Source organism: Eubalaena glacialis, chromosome 2 (assembly GCF_028564815.1).
Source record: "Eubalaena glacialis isolate mEubGla1 chromosome 2, mEubGla1.1.hap2.+ XY, whole genome shotgun sequence".
NCBI lineage: Eukaryota > Metazoa > Chordata > Mammalia > Artiodactyla > Balaenidae > Eubalaena > Eubalaena glacialis.
The window spans coordinates 104,600,237-104,623,231 of NC_083717.1; the positions used below are offsets into that span (position 1 = coordinate 104,600,237).

At 38.4% G+C, this 22,995-nt stretch overlaps 2 pseudogenes; one reads left to right on the top strand and one right to left on the bottom strand.

Annotated features, from left to right (window-relative positions):
- The first annotated feature begins 236 nt into the window (after positions 1 to 236).
- On the top strand, positions 237 to 7,566 carry LOC133084642 (uncharacterized; annotated as a pseudogene).
- A 12,021-nt stretch (positions 7,567 to 19,587) lies between these two features.
- Positions 19,588 to 20,445, bottom strand: LOC133085231 (gem-associated protein 2-like; annotated as a pseudogene).
- Between the last annotated feature and the right edge of the window lie 2,550 nt (positions 20,446 to 22,995).

Here is a 22,995-nt window from a genome sequence, read left to right on the forward strand (position 1 = left end):
GGCGCCGCGAGATGAAGCTCGAGTGGCCCAGGCTCACGTCCACCGAGCCCTGCGACGAGTTTCGCTCGATGGTCACCGAGCGCTTCTTCATCAGGTACTCGAACTCGCGGCCCTCGAGGCGCGCCACTGCCCAGCCGCCCGGTCCCGCCGCCCGCGCCCCCGTCCGCCCCCTCGCCCCCCCGGCGCCGCCGCCCGCGGGAGGGCCGCCCGCGCCTGGCAGCGCCGCGGCCGCCGCCATGGGCCTGCGAGGGCCCGGGCCGCCTTCCGACGCCGCCACGGAGCTGAGGGCCGAGCGAGGCCACCGGCCGGCGAGCGACGGGCCCCAATTGATTTTTTAAGTTAAAAACATGTATGTATACATGAGCAATTAGATTTACTTTTTTAGATAAAATACAAGAATGCGAGTCTTAAATGATTACTGGATAACCCCGTTTTTCAATCACTGTCATGTTACTTATTTGCATTGCATATCAAATTATTTTTAGTATTTATTATAGGAAATTTAAAACTTATAAAAAGTAAACAGAATAGTATAGTGAAATCTCTTGGACCCATTAGCTACAATTATCCACACCCGCCATTCTTATTTTCTCTATGCTGTCATTCATTATCTATCCACCACTTTATCAGTAGTAGTAGTAACAGCAGCAGTAGTAGTAATAATAGTAGTAGTAGTAGTATTTTAATTCCTTTTTCGTTGGGGTAAATTCATATACTAAAATATATAAATATTAGATATACAATTCTGAAAAATGGATAAAACTGAGTAATCCACAGTCCACAGCTCTATCATAATGTGGGGCATTCCTGTCTCCCTAGAAATTTTTGTTGTGTCCCAGTCCAGTCACATTCCCTTCATCCCAACCCAGGCAAATAGTATTCTGATTTTCTTCTCACTTTATGTAAGTTTTGCCTGTTCTAAAACTTAACATAAATGCAGTCATTCAGCATGTACTGTTTGTATATGTCCTTCTTTCTCTCCGCACATTATTTGGGAGGGTCATCCATGTAACTGAGTGAATCAATAAGTCATTCATTATTATTGTTGAGTAGTGCTCTGTTTTACGGCTATGCAATAGTTTATTTTTCTGCAGATGTACATTTGGACTTACAGTTTTTGGCTATTGTGATTAAAGCAGCGTGAACATTTTCATCTAAGTCTTTTTTTTTTTTTTAATTTTTATTTATTTATTTATTTATTTATGGCTGTGTTGGGTCTTCGTTTCTGTGCGAGGGCTTTCTCTAGTTGTGGCAAGTGGGGGCCACTCTTCGTCGCGGTGCGCGGGCCCCCCATTATCGCGGCCTTTCTCTTGCGGAGCACAGGCTCCAGACGCGCAGGCTCAGCAATTGTGGCTCACGGGCCCAGCCGCTCCGCGGCACGTGGGATCTTCCCAGACCAGGGCTCGAACCCGTGTGCCCCGCATTGCCAGGCAGATTCCCAACCACTGCGCCACCAGGGAAGCCCTCATCTAAGTCTTTATGTGGACATATGTGTTCATTTTTCTTAGGTAAATACCTAGGAGTGGAATGCTGGGTCAAAGAACAGGCAGTTTAAAAGAAACTGCCAAACCTTTTTTCAAAATGGTTATACCATTTTACACTTCTACCAGCAATGTATGAGCGTTCCAGTTGCTCCAGGTCCTTGCAATCTGTGTTGTTAGTCTTTTATATTTTAGCCATTTTACTGGGTATTTAGTGATATCGTTTTAATTTACATTGCCCTGATCATTTTTCATGCTGAGTACTTTTTCATGTCTTTATTGACCGTTTGGTAACTTAATTTGTGATGTGTCTGTTCACATCTTTTGCCCATATTTTTATTGGGTTAATTTTGCTTTATTATTGAGTCATGGAATTCTGAATATATGCTGGATACAAGTCCTTTGTCAGATATGTTTTGTGAATATACATTATTGAATACTTTTCTCCTATATTGTGGCTTGTCTATTCATGTTCTTTATGTTTTTAACAGTAATGATAACATTCTTGTGTGTCGTCTTCTAAAAGCTATGTAGATTCAGTTTTTATGTTTAGGTCTATGATCCATAACAGATTAAGTCTTATGTATGGTGTGAGAAAGGGGGCGGTGGATTTTTGTTTATTTGTTTCTTGTGAATATTCAATTGTCCCAGCACCATTTGTTGAGAAGACTGTCCTTTCCTCGTTGAATTGAGTTGGCACCTTTATTGAAAGTCTATATAATATGGGTTCACTTGGACCCTCTATTTTATTCCATTGATCTATTGTCTGTCTTTATGACAATGCCATCGTATCTTGATCAATATAACTTATAGTAAGTCTTGAAGTCATGAGTACCAGACTTCTAGCTTTTTTGCTTTTCTTTTTCCCAAGATTGTTTGGAAAATTCTAGATTCTTTGCATATTCATATACATTTTTGTACAAGTTTATCAATTTATATAAAAAACGTCTGCTGGGATTCTGATTGAGATTATATGCAATCTATAGATTAATTTTGGAGAACTGGACATCTTCAAAATATTGCATCTTTGAAGATATAGATATGTCTCTTCATTTCTTTCAGCAGTGTTCCATGGTTTTAAAAGTAAAGGTTTTTGGGCTTCCCTGGTGGTGCAGTGGTTAAGAATCCACCTGCCAATGCAGGGGACGTGGGTTTGAGCCCTGGTCCGGGAAGATCCCACATGCCACAGAGCAACTAAGCCCACACACCACAACTACTGAGCCTATGTTCTAGAACCCGTGAGCCACAAGTACTGAGCCATGAGCCACAACTACTGAAGCCCACACACCTAGAGCCCATGCTCCGCAACAAGAGAACCCACTGCAATGAGAAGCCTGTTCACCGCAACGAAGACCCAACACGGCCAAAAATTTAAAAAATAATAATAAATTTTTTTAAAAAAAGAGAGAAGAAAAGAAAATGCTGAGTCCATCCCCCACCCCCTTCCCTCACTTTAATAAATAAATAAATAAACGGTTTTGGGGCTTCCCTGGTGGCGCAGTGGTTAAGAATCCACCTGCCAATGCAGAGGACCTGGGTTTGAGCCCTGGTCCAGGAAGATCCCACATGCCGCAGAGTAACTAATCCGTGCGCCACAACTACTAAGCCTGTGCTCTAGAGCCCGCGAGCCACAACTACTGAGCCCACGTGCCACAGCTAACGAAGCCCACATGCCTAGAGCCCATGCTCCGCAACAAGAGAAGCCACGACAAGGAGAAGCTCACACACCGCAATGAAGAGTAGCCCCCACTCGCCGCAACTAGAGAAAGCCTGCACACAGCAACAAAGACCCAACGCAGCCAAAAATAAATAAATAAATAAATAAAATAAATAAATAAAAATAAAGGTTTTGTGTGACTTTTAAAAATATATTCCTATGCACTTTATAAATAGTTTTATACAATTGTAAAAGGAATTTAATTGTTTTTTCTTTTCCAGTTGTTTGCTTCTAGTATATAGAAATATAATTGTTTGTATATTGTTCTGGTAACCTCAGGTCTTGTGAACCTCCCTTATTAGTTTGATAACTTTTTTTATTGTTATTAATTCCTTAGGGTTTTTTTGTTGTTGTTGTTGTTGTTCTTTTTACAAAAAGCTATCAGATTGTCTCTGAATAGGATGGTTTAACTTTTTTCCATTCCAATCCATATGCATTTTTTTTTCCCTTTTTTCTTCACTTATTGCGATGGCCAGGTCCTCCAAAAAATGTTGAATAGAAATGGTAAGAGCCATCATGCATAAATCCCAATCTTAGGGAGAATATTAGGTGTGATGTAAGTTGCAGATTTTTCATAGATGTCATTTCTCAGAATGAAGAAATTGTGTTTTATTCCAAGCATCCTAGCAGATTTTCTTTTTCTGTGTCATGAATGGGTTTTATATTTGGTCACATGTTTTGGCTTTATGTATTGAAATAATGATATTCAACACATCACAGGATTTTCTTATCTGGCACTATAGTGGATTTCATTGATTGCTTTTAAGTGTTAAAATAATCTTGAATTACTTGGATAAATACCACTTGGCCATGATACATTATCATCTTTCAGAAAATATTGCATTTTCTTTGCTAATATTTTGTTAAAGATTTTTGCACTGTGTTTATAAGGGCTGATGCTCTATAGTTGTTTTGTAATGTCTTTGTAAGGTTTTCCTATCAGGATTGTAATGGCTTCATGAAATTAGTTTGGAAATATTTTCTCCTCCTCTATTACCTGAAATAATTTAAGGTTAATATTATTTTTCACTGAATGTTTCACAGAATTCATTAGTGAAGTATTGATACAGAGAGTGGTTCTATCAGAATAAAATTTAAGGATGAATTTTCTGAATTTGTTCTGGAGTTCCTGGAATTGGCTCTCTAGTCTGATTAGATTTAAAGACATTAATGACTCTATTTCCACTATTGAAGAGAGTGTTGATAGTTCATGGTGTGATCTGGTTGTATAGGTATCACTGTTGAATACTCCTAAAAAGAAAAGGATGAGATCAGGGATTCAAATTCCCAGCTCAAGTGTTCACAGATGGCCTGAAAGCTTCTACCTGTTCCCTAAAGGAGACACTTATCTCCTATAGCTGAGGGCTAAAATTTCTGAAAAATCAAACCCAAAAATCTCATCCTGCAACTGACTGAATTACAATACAAGGGTGTCTTCAATTAAAGTGAGGACTTTGATTGGGATGGAATGGGATCGTGAAAGTTGGAATAGGATATATTGGGAGACCCTGATGAAGTGGAAACATTGAGCCCTAAATTCTGATGAGTCTTCTCTGCCAGTGGAAACAGCCTTTCCACCCATGGTGGAAGTGGCCTCTCTACCCAGCCTGAAAGGATTAACTCCAGATTGCCTGAGGAGACGTAATGGCCTCCCCTGAGGCAGTCGCCATGCAAAGCAATGCTGATTCTCCTCAAGATACACCCCTGCCACCTTTCTTTTCTTCTAGACCTAACTAGACTTAAGTCCCAGCAGGCCCCTAAAGGTGAGGTACAAACTGTGACCTGTGAAGAGGTACAACACACTCCAAAAGAACTACTTGAGTTTTCTAACTTAAACAGACACTAGCTCTGAACTGATATTAATTCTAGGAGACCCAAAATTTCACTGTGGTCTGCTAGTCAGAGTAAGGATTATGGAGGTCAGGTCCACTGCACAGTGGGCAGGCATAGTGTGACCCTGAACCCATCCTGCAATTATTTTCCCAGGTCCAAAATGCATAATTTGAATAGACATACTCATCGGATGGCAATACTCCCACATTGGTTCTCTCATCTGTGGAGTGAGCACTATTCTGGTGGGAAAAGCCAAGTGGAAACCACTGAAACTGCCTCTACCTAGGAAAATGGTAAGCCAAAAGCAGTACTCTATTGCTAGAAGGACTGCAGAGATTAGCACCACCATTAATACAGGGGTAGCGATTCCTACCACATCCTCATTCAACTTGCCTATTCGGCTGATGCAGAAGACAGACACATTTTGCAGCATAACTGTAGATTATCATAAACTTAATCAGATCATGACTCCAACTGCAGCTGCTGCACCAGATGTGGTTTTATTTCTTGAACAAATTAACACATCCCCTAGTACCTGATGTGCAGCTAATGATCTGGCAAATGGTTTTCCCCCATACCTGTTAATTAGAACGACCAGAAGCAGTTTGCTTTCAGCTGGCAAGGCCAGCAGTATACATTCACTGTCCTACCTATCAGCTCTCCAGCTCTGTGTCATAATTTAGTTCACAAGGATCTTGATTGCCTTTCCCTTCCATGCTGCAATGGATTACATTATGTTGATTTGACTTAGTGAGCAAGAAGTAGCAATGACTCTAGACTTATTGGTAAGATATCTGCATGTCAGATGGTAGGACATAAACCCAACAAAGTTTCAGGGGCATTACTCAGTGAAATTTCTTAGTGTGGGGCATGTTGAGATACCCCTTCGAAGGTGAAGGAGAAGCTGTTGCTCTGGTCCCTCCTACAACTTAAAAAATAAAAATAAAAAAGAAACACAGTGCCTAGTGGGCCCCTTTGGATTTTTAAGCAACATGTTTCTCATTTTAGTGTTACTCCAGCCCATTTACTGAGTGACCTGGAAAGCTTCAGGTTTTAAGTGGGACCCAGATCGAGAGAAGACTCTGCATCAGGTCCAGACTGCTGTGCAAGCTGCTCTGCCACTTGGGCCATATGATTCAGCAGATCCAATGGGACTTGAAGTGTCATTGACAGTTGATGTTTGGAGCCTTTGGCAGTCCCCTATAGGTGAATCGCAATGCAGGCTCTTGGGGTTTTAGAGCAAAGCCCTGCAATCCTCTGGCATCAACTACTCTCCTTTTGATAAACAGCTGTTGGCCTGCTACTAGGCCTTAGTAGAGCTTGAACTCTTACCCATAGACCACTAACTTATCATGCAACCTGAACTGCTCACCATGAACTGGGTATTATTTGACCCACCAATCCATAAAATTGGTCATGCTCAGGGCACTTCATCATCAAATGGAAGTGGTATATACATCATCAGGACCAAGCAAGCTCTGAAAGCACAGGTAAGTGACATGAAGAAGTGGCCAAAATGCCCATGCCACTCCTGCTACACTATTTTCTCTCTCTCAGCCTGCACCTATGGCTTATGGGGAGTTCCCTATGATCAATTAGCAGATGAAGAGAAGACTTGGGCCTGGTTTTCAGATGATTCTGCACAATATGCAGGCACCGCTCCAAAGTGGACAGCTGCAGCATTACAGCCCCATTCTGAGATATCTCTGAAGGACAATGGTGAAGGCAAATCCAGTGGCCAGAACTCTGAGCAGTGCACCTCGTTGGTAACTTTTATTAGAAGAAGAAATGGCTAGATGTACAATTTTACACTGATTTATGGGCCATAGCCAATTGTTTGGTTGGATGGTCAGGAACATGGAAGGAACATGATTGGAAAACTGGTGACAAGGAAATTTGGGAAAGAGATATGAGATAGACCTCTCTGAATGAGTATAAATCCTGAAGATCTTTGTGTCCCAAGTGAATAATTATCAAAGGGTGACTTCATAAAAGGAGAATTTTAATAAGCAAATGGATAGGATAGCTCATTCTGTAGGTACCAGTCACCCTCGTTCCCCAGTCACCACTGTCATTGCCCAATGGGCTCATGAACACAATGGCCATGGTGGCAGGGAGGGAGATTATGCATGGGTTCAGCGACATAGATTTCTATTTACCAGGGGTGATCTGGCTATGGCCACTGGTGAGTACCCAATCCATCAACAGCAGAGACCAACACTGAGCCTCCAGTATGGCACCATTCCCCAGGGTGATCATCCAGCTCCCTGGTGGCAGGTTGATTACATCAGATGGCATCCATCATGAAAGGGGCAGCAATTTGTTCTTACTGAAATAAACACTCACTCTGGATATGGATTTTCCTTTCCTGCATGCAGTGCTTCTGCCAAAACTAGCATCCATAGTAATAGCATGATAGTGGATAACTTCCAAGGGGAAGTTGGACTCCTGATCCATGTGGAGGAAAGGAAGAGTATATCTGGAATACAGGAGATCCTTAGGATGTCTCTTAGTATTACCAAGCCCTGGAATTAAGGTCAGTGGAAACTACAACAACTCAATCCAGGTAGGATTACTAATGGCCTCAGCTCTTTAGGAATGAGGGTTTGAGTACTCCACCAAGTAAAGAACTACAATCAGCTGAGGTACTTGCTGAAGGCATAGGGAATACAGAATGGGTAATGGAGTAAATACCAAGTACAACCACGTGACCAGTTATAGAAGCCTGTAATTGTTATGAGTATTTTTTCCTTATTTTGTTATGGATGTGTTTGTGTGTGTGTGTGTAGCATCTTTGTTTTCTTTGCTCTCTTATCCCCTTATCAAGTAATATAAGATGCATTGACTTCATATCATAGTATTAAGTATCATTATCTTTACATCTTAGTATTTAAGTTACAGGATATCGAGGAGGAGAGTAAACATCACTCAAAGACTTTTATCTCCTGGGGAAATGGCTAATGCATTTTAAGTTGTAGGCAAGGCATTTGTATCACATTAAGGAGAATTATAACCTTGTTATTATCTTTATTAGGAGATTAAGTATGGTTTAAGTGGATGCATAAGGATGCCAAGTTGACAAAGAGTGGACTTGTGATGGTCAGTTTTATATGCCAATTTGACTGGGCCATGGGGTGCCTAGATATTTGGCTAAACATTATTCTGGATGTTTCTGTGAGAGTTTTTGGATGAGATTAATATTGAGATCTTTAGACTGAGTAAAGCAGATTGCGCTCCCTAATGTGAGTGGGCTTCCAGTCAGTTGAAACTTGAATAGAACAAAAAGGCTAACCATCCCCTGAGTAAGAAAGAATTCTTCCTGGCTGACTGCCATCACACTGGGACAGTAGCTTTTTTCCTGCCTTTGGACTTTAACTGAAATCCCAGCTATTCCTGAGTCTTGAGGCTGCTTCCCTTCAGAAAGGAACCACAACATCAGCTCTCCTGGTTCTCAGGACTTTGACTTGGACTGGAACTAAACCATTAGCTCTGTTGTTTTCAGCTTGACAGCTCACCCTGCAGATCTTGGGATTTGCCAGCTTCCATAATAGCATGAGCCAATTCCTTATTATAAATATATATACATCCTTTTGGTTCCATTTCTCTGGAGAACCCTGAATAATATAGCCACAATGTGTTATCACTTTTAGACGTTATTGCATTTGATTTGTTAATGTTTTGTTAAGGATTTTTGCACTATGTTTATGAGGGCTGTTGCTCTATAATTTTCTTGTAATGTTTTTGTAAGGTTTACCTGTCAGGATTGTGTTGGCCTCATCAAATGAGTTATAAAATATTTTCTCCTCTTCCATTATCTGAAATGATTTGTTTCAGAGTGTTATTATTTTTCACTAAATGTTTGATAGAATTCACTAGTGAAATTATTTATGCCTGGAGTTTTCTTTGGAGGATTTTTTTTTTTTAATTTTATTTATTTATTTATTTATTTTTTATTTATTTTATTTTTGGCTGTGTTGGGTCTTCGTTTCTGTGCGAGGGCTTTCTCTAGTTGTGGCGAGGGGGAGCCACTCTTCATCGTGGTGCGCGGGCCTCTCACTATCGCGGCCTCTCTTGTTGCGGAGCACGGGCTCCAGACGCGCAGGCTCAGTAGTTGTGACTCACGGGCCTAGTTGGTCCACGGCATGTGGGATCTTCCCAGACCAGGGCTCGAACCTGTGTCCCCTGCATTGGCAGGCAGATTCTCAACCACTGCACCACCAGGGAAGCCCGAGGATTTTTTTTTTAATAACAAAATTATTTTCTTTCACAGGTATAAGTATACTCAGATTTGTATTTATTCTTGTTTCCTTTTTCTAGAGAGTTGTGCTTTGCAAAGAATTTCTCCATCATATAAGTTGTCAAATTTATTGGCATAAAATTGTTCATAATATTCCCTCATTACCTTTGTAATATCTTAATAAATGCACTGATAATTCCTCTTTTATTCCTGCTCAGATAATTCAGGTTTTTTTGTTGGTTTATGTGATCAGTTTTGCCAGGTGTTTATCAATTTTAATTAATATATTCAAAGAATCAGTTTTTTGTTTTGTTAATTTTCTGTTTCTATATTATCTATCTTTATTGATATCTGTTCTCTTCTTTATTTTTCCCTGCTACTTATTTTAAATTCAATTTACTTGCTTTCTTAAAGTGGAAACTGATAGTTTATCTTAAACCTTTAAATATTTCCAATGTAAGTATTTGAAGCAAAATACAACAACAAAAAAATCGTTCTAAATATTTTTCTTAGCTGAATCAAACATATTTTGTTATATTTAGTTTATTGCAATTTAGCTAAGAATATTTTATATTTTCCCCTACAATTCCTTCTTTACCTCATGGGTTAAAGTGTACTGTTTAACTTTCAAATATTTAGTGATTCATAATTCAACTCTATTATACTAAAAGAATAATTGTTCTATGATTTCAGTCTTTGAAATTTAATTATACGTGTTTTATAGACAACATATGCCTTTCTTGATGAACAATCCATGTGCATTTGAAAAGAGTGCATATTCTAAAGTTGCAGGATGTAGTTTTTTACTGTTGTCACTTAGGTCAAGATGGTTGATAATGCCACTTAGATTTTCCGTATCTTTTATATGTCCTTAATAATTTTTGACTTAACTGCTATCAATTATTGAGAGAAAACTACTAAAATATCCAATAATGATTTTACTTTAATTGATTTCTTTCCTTTGCTGTTTCTCAGTTCTCTCAGGTCCCTTCTTCTGCTTTGAAGCTGTTGTCATCAGGTGCAAAGTAATTCATAAATGCCATATCTTCCTGATGTATTGACCCTTTTAACATTATGAACTGCTCAGATTTATCTTTATTAATGTGCTTAGTCTAAATAGAGCCATTTTTTCATGGGCTATCTTCTTTCATCCTTTTACATTCAATGTATTTGTTTCTTTGTATTTAAAGAGTGTCTCTTGTAGATTACATGTGGCTGGGTCTTACTATTGTATCCAGTCTGATAATCTCTGCCTTTTAATTGTAGTGTTTATTATATTTACATTTAATGTAATTAATGATATGATTGGATTTAAGTCAACAGTTAGGGAGTTTTTTTTTTTCCATTTGTATCATCAATTTTTGTTCTTCTATTTATCCTTTTTTTGCTTTTTGGGGGGGTTTATCCAAAAATTTAATATTCCATTTGCTTTTTAGCTGTAGCTCTTTGCATTATTTCTATAGGTTGCTCTGAGTATTATAATATATTTGTTTATCATAATTTACTTAGAGCTACCCCTGTACTGACTCAAATAAAATGTTAGAACCTTGCAACAGTCTTGTTGCATTTATTGCCCCACCTCAATATTAGAACCTTGCAACAGTCTTGTTGCATTTATTGCCCCACCTCAATATTTTGTGCTATTATTGCTATTATGTGAAATTATGCTTTGCATATATATGTACAAACATTATAAACTATATGAAAGAGTGTGGTAATTTTCACATTAAACCATCCTAAGTCTTTTAAGGAAAGACTATCTATAGTCTATATTTGTAAGACTATAGATAGAACTATATAGATAGCTCTAGATTTTATATTTATATATATAGTATATTCATCCACATGTTTATACTTTAAAGACGTATTCAGTCTTTCTCACAGATCCTACTTACTACTTGGTGTCATTTTCCTTCAGCCTCAACATCTTCATTTAGCATTTCTAGTAGTAGGGGTCTTTTGGCAATAAATTCTCTTTTACTTTTTTTAATTCTAAAATATGTTTATTTCACTTTCATTTGTAAAGTGTACTTTTCTTATATATAATTCTGATTTAGCAGGTTTTTTTTTTTACTTTTCCTTTAGTACTTTGAAAATATCATTCAGTTGTCTCTCTTTCCTACATTTTGAAAAGTTACCTTCATTTCTATTGCTTTACCTTATAGGTATTGTGTCTTTTTGTCTCTGGCTACTTTCAAGATTTTCTCTTTAGCTTTGGTTTACAACAGTTTGACAAATATTTACCTATGTGGGATTTTCTTTGTATTTTTACTGCTTTCTGTCCATGAGCTTCTTCGACCTATAAATTGATGTTTTTCAGCAAATTTGAGAAGTTTTCAGCCATTATTTTTTCAATTTGTTTTGTTTTTGTTGTTGTTCTATCCTATTCTCTCTTATCTTGCCTCCTGGGACTCAAATTACATGTATGTTAGACTTATTGCTATTGTCTCACAGACAGCTGTGGCTTTGTTCAAGTTTCTTATATCTCACTTCTCTTTGTTCCTTAGATTTAATAACTTCTATTAATCTTTCTTCAATTTCACTGACTCTTATACTATCTCAAACCTGTTTTGAAGCTCCACCAATGAAAATTTTATTTCCATTATTGTACTTTTTGGGTCTATAATTCCCATTTTGCTCTTTTTTTTTTTTTTACTAGTTTCTGTTTCTGTGCTGAGATTCTCCATCTGTTCCTCCATTGTGCACGTATTTATCTTTAAGAACTTAAACATATTTATATGTTGTTTTAAAGTCTTTGTCTGCTCATTGCAACATCTGGCTCACCTTAGGGTTTTGTTTTCCACTGATTTTTCATGAGCTAGGGTCACATTTCCTTTTATTTTTACATATCGACTGATTTTTATTTGGATACTGGACATTATGAGTGATGCATTGTAAAGACCCTAAATTCTGTTTATCTGTGGAGTGTTTTTTAAACGGATTTATTAAGGTATAATTGATATACAAAGAACTGTACATATTTATTGTGTGTAACTCCACATATGCAAACACCTGTGATACTGTCACCACAATCAGTTAATAGACATATCCAGTAGCGTGATTTTTTAAAAATTCTAGCAGGCACTTAATTTGATAGTCAAACTGTCTTTTCTACATTGGCAGTTGCTGAACTCTCAGCTCAGTAATTTCAGCTTCCACCATTTTACTTGTTTCGTTTTGTTTTGTTTTGTTTTTGTTTTTCTGGACCTCTCTGTTTCGCCTCCAATTAGTGGTCAGCCAAATTACAGATTTAATTTGGGGCTTATCCTCTCTGTAGTCCCTTCCCTTTCAAGATTTCCTCCCAAATGTCCCAACTCTGACAATACCAAACTGTAGTATCTCATACCTCAAGTGTGTAAAGTTGTGTCTTTCTGCTATACTTGACATTTTTTAGTCAACCACAAAATGGCAAGTTTTACCTCTTCAGCTCATCTTTCAAAAGTATTCTCTGCTCCAGTTTCTCCTGTTTTTAGTCACTCTTCAATGCCTTCAAAGAGTTGGTTACTTGTTTTTTAAATTTTGTTTAAGTTTGATAACTGTTACCAATGGGAGGGTTGGTCTAACTAATCTATCGCATAGAAACCAACCCCCAAAGATTTTATTGTCACTCTAAAGGCTAACAATTCAAGAATCACAAGGGTCAACAGCGTTTAAAAATGCATATACCACATTTTTAACAAAACATGAACAACACAGGAGGAGTCCAAGGGACTTTGTTGTCTCTTTTTCATTAGTTTTCTTCAATCACAAACAGAAGAAATTTTACTGATTTTTTTGTGTATTTTTCCCTAGACATTTTGCTAAATAATTAGGACAAATCTGATGAGGACAAATTTTTGTTGAAAGAAAAGTTTGTGGGCAATGTATGAAATCCTGCCAAACACCAGTTATTCCCTACCCTCTATTTCCCAGGTGCAGAGAGTTAAAAGAATCAAAGTTATATAAAATTCAAGTCTGCTATTGTAATCGACAGGCATGACCTATTTCACCACGTTAAGTCCCCCAGTGTGTGGAAAAACTGGCATAAAAAGAATTGGGGCCAGCTGTTCCCTCTTTGTACCGAGGACCTAAAAGGAAGAAATAAATTGCCGCATTAGAGATTAAGATCAACTATATAAGAAAATATTTCTCAGTGTTGAAAGTGATTAAACTCTTCAATGAGTAACCAATGACAGTGTCTGAGGGAATGTTTATGTGAGTGTATGTGTGTGTGTGTGAACATGTGATTGACTGTATCTCTTCTGTATCTAAAAATGATAGTATATGCTTTATCTTGTATGAGTTTTTAATCAAAGCTCTGTCATAAAAGGGTTGTTTTAAATATCTAAAAGATACCATTTAAAAATTGGCCTTATTTTCTAGGATGCATAAGACCACCCAGTATAATAATGTGGCAAGGTCAGACATCTCAGTTAATTGGGACTTTGGATTCCTTCAGAAAAAGGGTAAGTTCAGCTAAGTTCCAATATTATTTCAGATCCTTCTCATACTACCTCAAGCACTGTACTTACTAGTCACATAATTAGTATTTAATACATACTCAAATGCCAGAATATTTAAGCCAGTGCAGTGAAAAAGTAAACAGTGGGATCAGGAGAGCTTGTTTCAAGACCCAGCTCTGCCATAGAAAGGCAGGGCTATTGAAAGTTTATTCTCTGTGTTGTTACTGATCTGAGTCTCACTGTGAATGGGTCTAAGGGTGTCCATGGCCATGGGTACCACAATGTCCAGTAGTTCCTAGGATTGAAGAACACTGAATGCTGCTCAGGCAGGTCTGTGAAAGCCACCCTTCTTCTGCTAGATACTCTCCATAGGCTTTCAGTTTTGTTACTAAATAACTAGGGTTAAATTACTTATGGAAATAGGGCTTGGGTCTGTGACTTTGACTACTTTCAAGACATATGCTCTAAGAGCTTATTAAGACCTGTTTTTCCTCAATGCAAATTTTTTTTTTTTTTTTAGGGCTTTCTCTAGTTGTGGCAAGCGGGGGCCACTCTTCATCGCGGTGCGCGGGCCTCTCACTATCGCGGCCTCTCTTGTTGCGGAGCACAGGCTCCAGACGCGCAGGCTCAGTAGTTGTGGCTCACGGGCCCAGTTGCTCCGCGGCATGTGGGATCTTCCCAGACCAGGGCTCGAACCCGTGTCCCCTACATTGGCAGGAAGACTCTCAACCACTGCGCCACCAAGGAAGCCCCTCCTCAATGCAAATTTGTTTGAGCCAATTAAAGGGGAAATAGCTAAATTAAAGATAGCTAACACCTGTATTTGTGCTCTGTGGCACTGTATTAGTCTGCTCGGGCTGCCATAGCATAATACCACAGATGGGGTGGTTTAAACAACTGAAACTTATTTTCTCACAGTAGTAGAGGCTAGAAATCTAAGATCAAAGTGCCAGCAGAGTTGGTTTCTTCCGAGGTCACTCTTTCTGGTTTGAAGATGGCCACTCACTTGCTGCCTCTTCACATGGTTGTCCCTCTGTGCAGGTGTACCTCTGGGATCTGTCTCCATGTTCAAATTTCCTCTTCTTATAAGGATGTCAGTCAGATTAGATTATGACCCACCCTCAGGTACTTTAACTTAATCACATCTTTGAAGGTCCTATTTCCAAATACAGACACATGGGTTAGGGCCCATCCCAATGACCTCATTTAACCTTAATTACCTCTTTTAAGTATGTATCTTCAAATAGAGTCACATCTGAAGTACTGAGGGCTAGGACTTCAACATATGAATGGGGGTGAAGGGGGGAGGACACACAGTAGGGCTCATAATAGGTGCCAAATCTGTCACTAGCCATTTTGGCACATTCACAAACATAACAAAAGACCCATCAAAGAAAGACACTTACACAATTGAAACTATTGAGAAACTACACAATACGATATACTTTTCGCTTATCTGTCCTCTGCTATATCTTTTGAATCTTCTCTGCTCTTTCTTGCCACAGGGGAAATTTCCAAGCCAAGTTTGCAATATTGAAATGAATAAAGTCATATATTACCCAAATAATGGAATGTCAATAGCTTTTAAAAATCAAATTTTAAAAAATGATGTAGAAAAATGCAAACAAAACAATATTAAGTAAAATAAATACCAGACAAAACTATCTACATATTATAGTCCTACTAACAACCTTCTAAGGTTCATATGAGGATTAAATTAGTTATATGTAAAACACTTAGAAGATTTTATAGCATTAGGTAAGTACTCAATATATAACTTTTATTATAGCTTTTTATTATTACTTGTATTATCATGTAGAAGAAGAATTTAAGATTTTTACTGTTCATCTGTTTGTCTTCCTCTGTACTACAGTACACGACCTTTAGCTGTCATTCATACTCCAGATTTCCTTGTATAGGCTCCTCTTTCGTAAGCAACATCTCTATTGAGGCAAGAGTGTCACAGGTGAGTACGATGTTTTAAGTCTAGCCTCCTTAACAGACTTGAGAATTTCCTTAGAGGTTGCTTTGTGATTGAAATTGAGAGGAATACTTTTCTTCAGCAGACACTATTGACCAGTCTGTCAAAAACACACTAGATACAAAGGACTTGAATTACAGGGTTGTTTGGGGAAGGCTCCTGCAGCCTGTAATATAATTAGTCAGGAAGAAGTGGTTCTTATATTAGTCAGGCCCCCTAAGGATGTTGACAAGGATAATAATTCTTTCCCAATGCTCTGATATTGTTTCATATTAAAACAAGAGAGGAAAAAGGCTTTGGGAAGGAATACACATTTTTAATAGAAGCTATAATTCTGTGTGAAGGAATATCTGAATAGTTTGCACAAGAAATGAAATTATAGAACTTATTCCACTGATACAGCCATCGAGGAAACGAAGCCAAAGTCCTATCATTCTTTGCAGTAGACGTTTGTAAGGACAGTTAACCTTGTGAAACTTCTGTCCATAAGTCCACAGGCTTTTGCTTTGCTCTGAAAAGAACATACTGGTATTATTAACCTGTGCTTAATCTGACTACATAGCTTTATAAAAAGTAAACAGCATTATAGCCACTGAATCCTTCAGGTATTAATATATATAGTTTTTAAAAATGACAAGTCACAAACATAAAAAGATATATAGCCTCGTGGATAACTTTTGCCACATTGGGTATGGATGGTTAATAATAAATCTTAGTTTAACTAACAGTTTACTTGGCATCATCTTGACTCTATGAGATACATAAAATTCTGCCTCAATTTATTTAAACATATCAGAAATGTATAACTTTCCTGGGTAATTTTTGGTCCCTGCATTCTCCAGAAAATTACCAGAGACTTGAGCGGGGTTGAGGTTTGTTCTAGTTGGAGCCCTCCAGGGGGCAGAACTATGTCTCCTTGTTTAACTCTAATTTTTTTGAGTACCTAGCTGTCACTGGATCTTATAGGGAAAAATATAAAATCCCCAATCAATTTAGAAATAGATTTAGACCCAGAAGATAGCCAATTAATGCATCTCAACTTTTCAGAAAGCCTGAGTACAAGCAAGTAGCCCCCAAGGCCCCAGGTAATGATTGCTATTTCCATCTTCATCCAGGAGAAAAAAAGCTGGAAACAGCCTTGATTCCAAGAGTGTTTCAGGCCACTGATTTTTATCACCGAGGTAAGAGTCATTTGCAACTAATGTATAGAATCATAGCCTCTTAGAGCTACAAGGATCCATAGAGAAAATCCAATCTAGTGCTCTCATTTTACAGATGAACAGACTGAGGCCTATAGAGGGTTAGGGACTTGTCTGAGGTCACATACTTGTTAATAGCACAGCTGGGATATTGATCAAATGTACCATTTCTAAAAGGCTTAATGGTGCTTGAAAAGCAATTGATTATCCTAAGTAACATAAATGCTTCCCCTTCAATGTTACTTGCACTATTGTTTGTAGAAAGTACAAGATTGTATTTCAGCCCAGCTCCCTCTTGAGATAAATGAAAATTAATACTAAAGCTAAAAGATTTTTGTTTAGAATTTGATGCTGCTTCAAGTAAAGCAGGGCTTAAAACAACTCTACTGATGAGTGTCTCATGCTCACTTCCAGGAGCAAGAAGGATAGGAATGGGGAGAAAGATGCCTGCCAAGTTCATGGATAAAAGGGATTTCTGGGCCTTGAATGTTTTTCTCTCAGAAGCAGAGAGTCCCTTTCTCATTTTGAAGAGCATGACTGCGACCGGGCTTGTTGGTCTCAGAGGTACCTTCTCCCTAATCTTCTGACTATGGCAGATCTGGGAGACTGTGGGTGGCACTCGGTGTCCAATCACTTCTTGTTTGTACCCCTGTTTAGGTTGCAGAATAAGATAGCATCTAGATAGGAAAAAAATGGTAACTTGGTTGTTACCATTTAATAAATAACTATGGTATCTGGAGTCATAGCAGTGAAATATCTGGGCATAATTAAATATATATATATGTAGATTGTATAAACCAGCATCTTTTACACAGCCTGGTTATAAATTAGCTGAGCCAGTTTGATTACTGGAGTCATGTTAGTAATGAGACTAGCAATATATTCTACAGACTTAGAGGGTGTTGATGAAGTGGGTATCTTGTAGAAAAGCAGTGTACTGCAGAGTAATAGAGGTCTCGGCTCCTCTGTCCCATCTTTAATTGAATTAGAAATTTCATTTGAGAAGGGAAGGTTAGAGTCTCAGTCTCACATTTGGTCTCAAGTAAGCATGGAAGCTGGAATGTTAGGTAGGATTTCACCATCATTGTTGCCATTGTCCACTGTCCCCTGAGCACACACTGCCATAGGCCAAAGGGAGGGCAGCTTATCCATGGTGAGAGGTCAGCAGTTTGCAGAGGAGGTGAGAAATCATTACAGCTGCTACATTGCATTGCTTTCTCAGCTGTAAATGAGGCTTCTCATTAATGAATCATGCACACAGGCTGCCAGGGTCTCAGCATTAATCGGCACTAATGGGAACATCTTATGGTTGAAGGGAGAGCTGTGGGAACCACTTTAAGTCTGATTGTATTTGGAAGGGAGCTTGGACAATTTACATTTTCCATGAAATTCTAGGGCAGCCTTACACAACACATTTTCATTCCAAACCACAAGTAGATCTGCAGAGAAGTGTATCGAATTCTTCATGAGAGACAAAGAATATCAACAAGTGTTTCAATGAGATTTTCCTTTCTCTGCCAGGCATGGCACCTACAGAGAGTGTCTGAATCTGCTTTTTACTGCACCATGCATGCTAAGGCCTAATGCAGTGTATGTAATTTGTTTTACTCCTTTGAGATCATTCAGCAGGGATTCAGTGCAAGTTAGCCCTGAGGAAATTTTGACCAATAAATTTTGTTTAAAAAATGTGTCCTCCCATGATAATGTACTGTTATTCAACAAAATAGGCTGATGCAGAAGTTTGATCTGAGCTGCCTATAATGTTTTGACCCTTAAGTGCAACTGCTTTGTATTATTTATTTTTTAGCCCCCCAAAAAGAGTCCCTTGTAATTAGTTTTGTGATGTTTGGCATTGAGGAATGGATATTCACAATGTTGGTATAGGTCAGACCTTTTCAGATCATGCAGCAAATGGGTAAATCCTGCTTCCCAGAACACCTCAAGCCCATACTACACCCTAGAGTGCATTGGAAAAAGGCATGCCTGCCTTAAGGTGGATGCACCCACACAAAGGCACACTACAGCCCCCACTTGCTCCTTCAGTTGGGTACTCTGGTGCAGTGCACAACCTGTACAAGGTACAGGTACATAATAGCTTTGATATCCTCCTTGTGAATGTTAGCACCTCTCTAACCCAGCAACGAGTCTGTGGGAGGGACCCAGAACTAGCAAGCTGATCTTATAAAGAAAAATATAGGGCCCAGAGAAGAAGATGTGCAACAGGTCTATGGGGAAGCCACAATAACGACATAATTTTTAGTGGAGGAGAATGTAATAGAAAGCTTGAGCTCCACATCCCTGAAAGCTATTTTTTTCACATTTTCAATACAATTTTTATATGTATATATGTAAATAAACAATATAACAGCACCAAGGACCTCTGTAAAATTTCATCATACAGTTTCTGTGCAGGATGCTTCATCAATAAATGGCACTTAATTTGTTTTAAAAACATTTGATTTCAGAAAACTCTTTAAACTGTCCATCAAAAACTGGGTGGGATTTTCCAAAGACACTCAGATATTCAAATCAATACAATCTGTCTTCTGAATATCAGCTTGAGTTACACAGGTTAAGCTGAGGATCCTTCGCATAGTGTTGAAGATATGATGCAATTTGCACTTGAATTGGCATTGTACTTCCTCAGACTTAGGCTGCCATCATCACAAGTATCTTCTATCCCTGAGATCAGCTACATCAAGATGGCTTATCATCTAAATCACATTGGTGAAAATACCTGCTAACCAAGCAGATTAATAAATTCAAATTCATCTTTGCTGTCCACTAAGAGCGTCACTTCAGAGCACCTTCTTGCAAGCTGCCAAATTAGTGAATGATCCTCAGGTAATAAAGGTTTTCCAAGACAAGCCAATAAAGCATGAAGTCATCATCCCAATTCTGTAATAATTCTCTTTCTCTAAGCCAGTTACTTGTATATTCCGAGACACTAGTTACTGTTGACTGATTTATTCTGCTAACAATAAGAAGCAAGGGAGGAAAACCAATCTGGGTATAATCCATCCCAGGACTTTAATTTGTAGCTGATCCAACAGCCCCTTCTGCATATAACATTTCACCCAGACAAAAGTTTTTACAGCTTGCTTCATCTTCAGATTTTGGAAGAATGAAGGATATTTATCCCGGGAAAGGAGAAATAATTACATATTTTACATAGTTGAAAGGCATGATCCTGTTACTACCCAACTGCTGAGATTTCCAGTGACTTCAGTATCTGTTCACGCTCTGTTGAACAGTTGAAAACGGTGCCACTTGTTGCTCTTGCCTCTGAAGTTTGGAGGAATATCCTTTAGGAGCAGGTTTTTATTCTGAAAGAGAAACATTCACACTTCGCTTCCTTTTCAAATTCTTTGGGTCGATGTGAGCTACCACATCTGGACATTGAGCTACTTCAATCTAGACTGGCCTCAGGGTTTCCTGAGGCATCCTTGGGGATAGAGAGGGAGCTAAATTTTCTGTCAAGTTGCAGGGCTCCACTGGCAGCAGCTGAGGCATCAAGTCTTCCACTGCAGACTCCACTGGCACCTATGCCATGGTTTTCAACTCAACAAGTTCCACCCAGCACATGTGCCAAGTCTAGGTTGGTCACTGCACAGGCACACAAATAAGCACTTTTGGCAGACAGATGAGCAAGAGATAGGCCTTAGGGGGCTAAATTATGTATAAGTAAGCCTGTTGATTGTATCAAAGTTAAGGTTCCAATGGTGTAATGAAGATTTTGAATTTAGTTCTTTGCAGAAGTAGTGATCAACATCCCCGAAAGGTATTTTTATTTTTAATCAATACAACCTTAGAGTAATTTGTTCTACAGTTCATCCATTGTCAGAAGTAAATATTTTCTTTAGGATCAAGTAATTTATTGCTGGAAAATAATGTAGGAATCTTTTAATCCTACCCTTTCATTTCACAGATAAGAAATCATGTGTACAGCTCAGTGATACATAGCTAGTTAATAATGATGGAGACTGGCCTAGAATCTAGGTCTCAGGACAAGAAGTCTATTTCACATTCCATCTGTGCCATGCTAAATGCCCCAAATACACACCCATGTCCCAGGTTCAAGAGGTGCTTTTAAGTCTGATATTCTGCTGTTGGGTGACTGCATCTGATATAGCCTACCCATACCCTTCCCACATTAATAGTTTTGACTTCTCTCCTCTCTGTCTTCATCTTTGCAAAATGAGGAATGATAATCTTCTGATCTATCCTTTTGAGGATAGTTGATACAGATGACAATGGAAATGACATTCCCCTTGGTTTAGGGAGTTGTATTAGCTGACCTCTAAGTTTCCTTTCATCTTAGGATCTAGTTTTACTAGCATGGCAACATCTTTCTCTTTTGCTTATTTAGTTACCTTTCCTTCTCTACTCTTATGTCTTTCTTGAGGGGCAATACCAAGACCTGTTATGGTACAATAAACAAGGTTAAAATAATGTTTTCAGTCCACCACCCTGCTCTCACATCCCCATCCCTTCTCCCATTTTACACATTATACACACACACACTTGCTTACATATAATATTGTGCTGATATATTGGATGTAACAGTATATTAGAATGAGTCCACTGTGGCTCCTTAAATTAAGTCTAGTAGGTCCAATTAGAATTTGATGCTGCTTTAGGAAAGCTATGCTTAAAATTACTCTACTGATGAAGGTCTCATACTTACCTTTGGGAGCATCTTCTATTTGTGACTGGACCACTCATGAAATTCTGAGCAACTGGCAGACCTACAGGCGTCTTCTGGGAAAAGCTGCCAAGGCAGGTCCTTATGCAAAGGTAGCCAAGCTTTTTGGAATGTGACTTTAAGGATCTGGTCACAACTGATTGAACCAAGGATTGTTCATCACGGGAATATATTTATTGACTTAACATTGGACTGGCAGCCTATAAGATGACCAATGAGGTTTCTCTATATTTTATAATGAATAATAAGGTCTTCTGTCTAGAAGAGAGTTAATGCAAGATACACAAGGAGAAGTGGTAGATACCAGTATTAGAGGAAAAATAAAGAAAGCAGAAAAGTCACATAAATAACCTATTTGTCCCAAACATTTTGTCTCCAAGTCATGATGGTCGAGTAGGAAATATTTGAGTTTTAGAGTTAAGTAGATTCGGATTCAAACACTTCATGTCTTCTTTGAGCCTCAACTTCCTTATTTGAAAAATGAGAACAGTAATACCTGCTTCAAAGGATCATTAAAAATATTAAATGATAAAGTGTTTTAAAAGACATGCATAGTATATATCAAATAGGTAAATAGCTAACAAATGGCAGCAAATAAGGGAATAGCTCATGAATTTCTTGAAAAGATTAAATGAGGTAACATGTGCTGTGCTACAGACACAGCATAGGCATCTATTTATAATAAATGTTCCCTCTGTCCCATGTGATTCCAGGAAGTATAAAGACTTCCTTTAAATATCAAAGTAGACTTGAATTTCTGGTCTTCATTTGTTCATGTACTCAAGAAATGTTTAGTGAGAATCTGCCATATGCCAGACTAGAATAGAAAGATAAATCAGAAAGAGTTCCTGATAACTGGGAGTGTGTAGTATGGGTTTCAGAGAGACAGGAAAATAGGTAAATGACATTTTAATGTGGTGAGTGCTATTACAGGGTGTTATGGTAGTATGCATGGTTATCCGAATCCTTGAAGATTAAAATCAATACATCAAAAAGCATAAATTCCTCTCCCAGAAACCAATCAGAAGGATATTCAATGCCTGGAAACGCAAACCAACTACTGCATGCAAGAGGTACGTAAAAGAAGGCCACAGTGTCTGTGAATGCCGAGAAGAGAGGAAACATGTCTGGCTAGCAAAATTCAAAGGAGATGCCCATCATCAAGAAAACAAAAGCTTTCCTCCAACACCATCTGGCATAAGAAAGGTCTGAGTTAATAGTAAAATAGCATCTTGTGCACTTTAGCTTCCATTATGATGTTTCCTGTGTTTCCCCTCTTTTTAGATGAGACTGAAATGAGAATATTAGCTGTATTCTTCTATCCATTCATCCAAATCCTCACTCCCTGTAAAGCATGCCATATGTGAAAGAAAAGCTTTAAAAATACATAATGCTTCTAT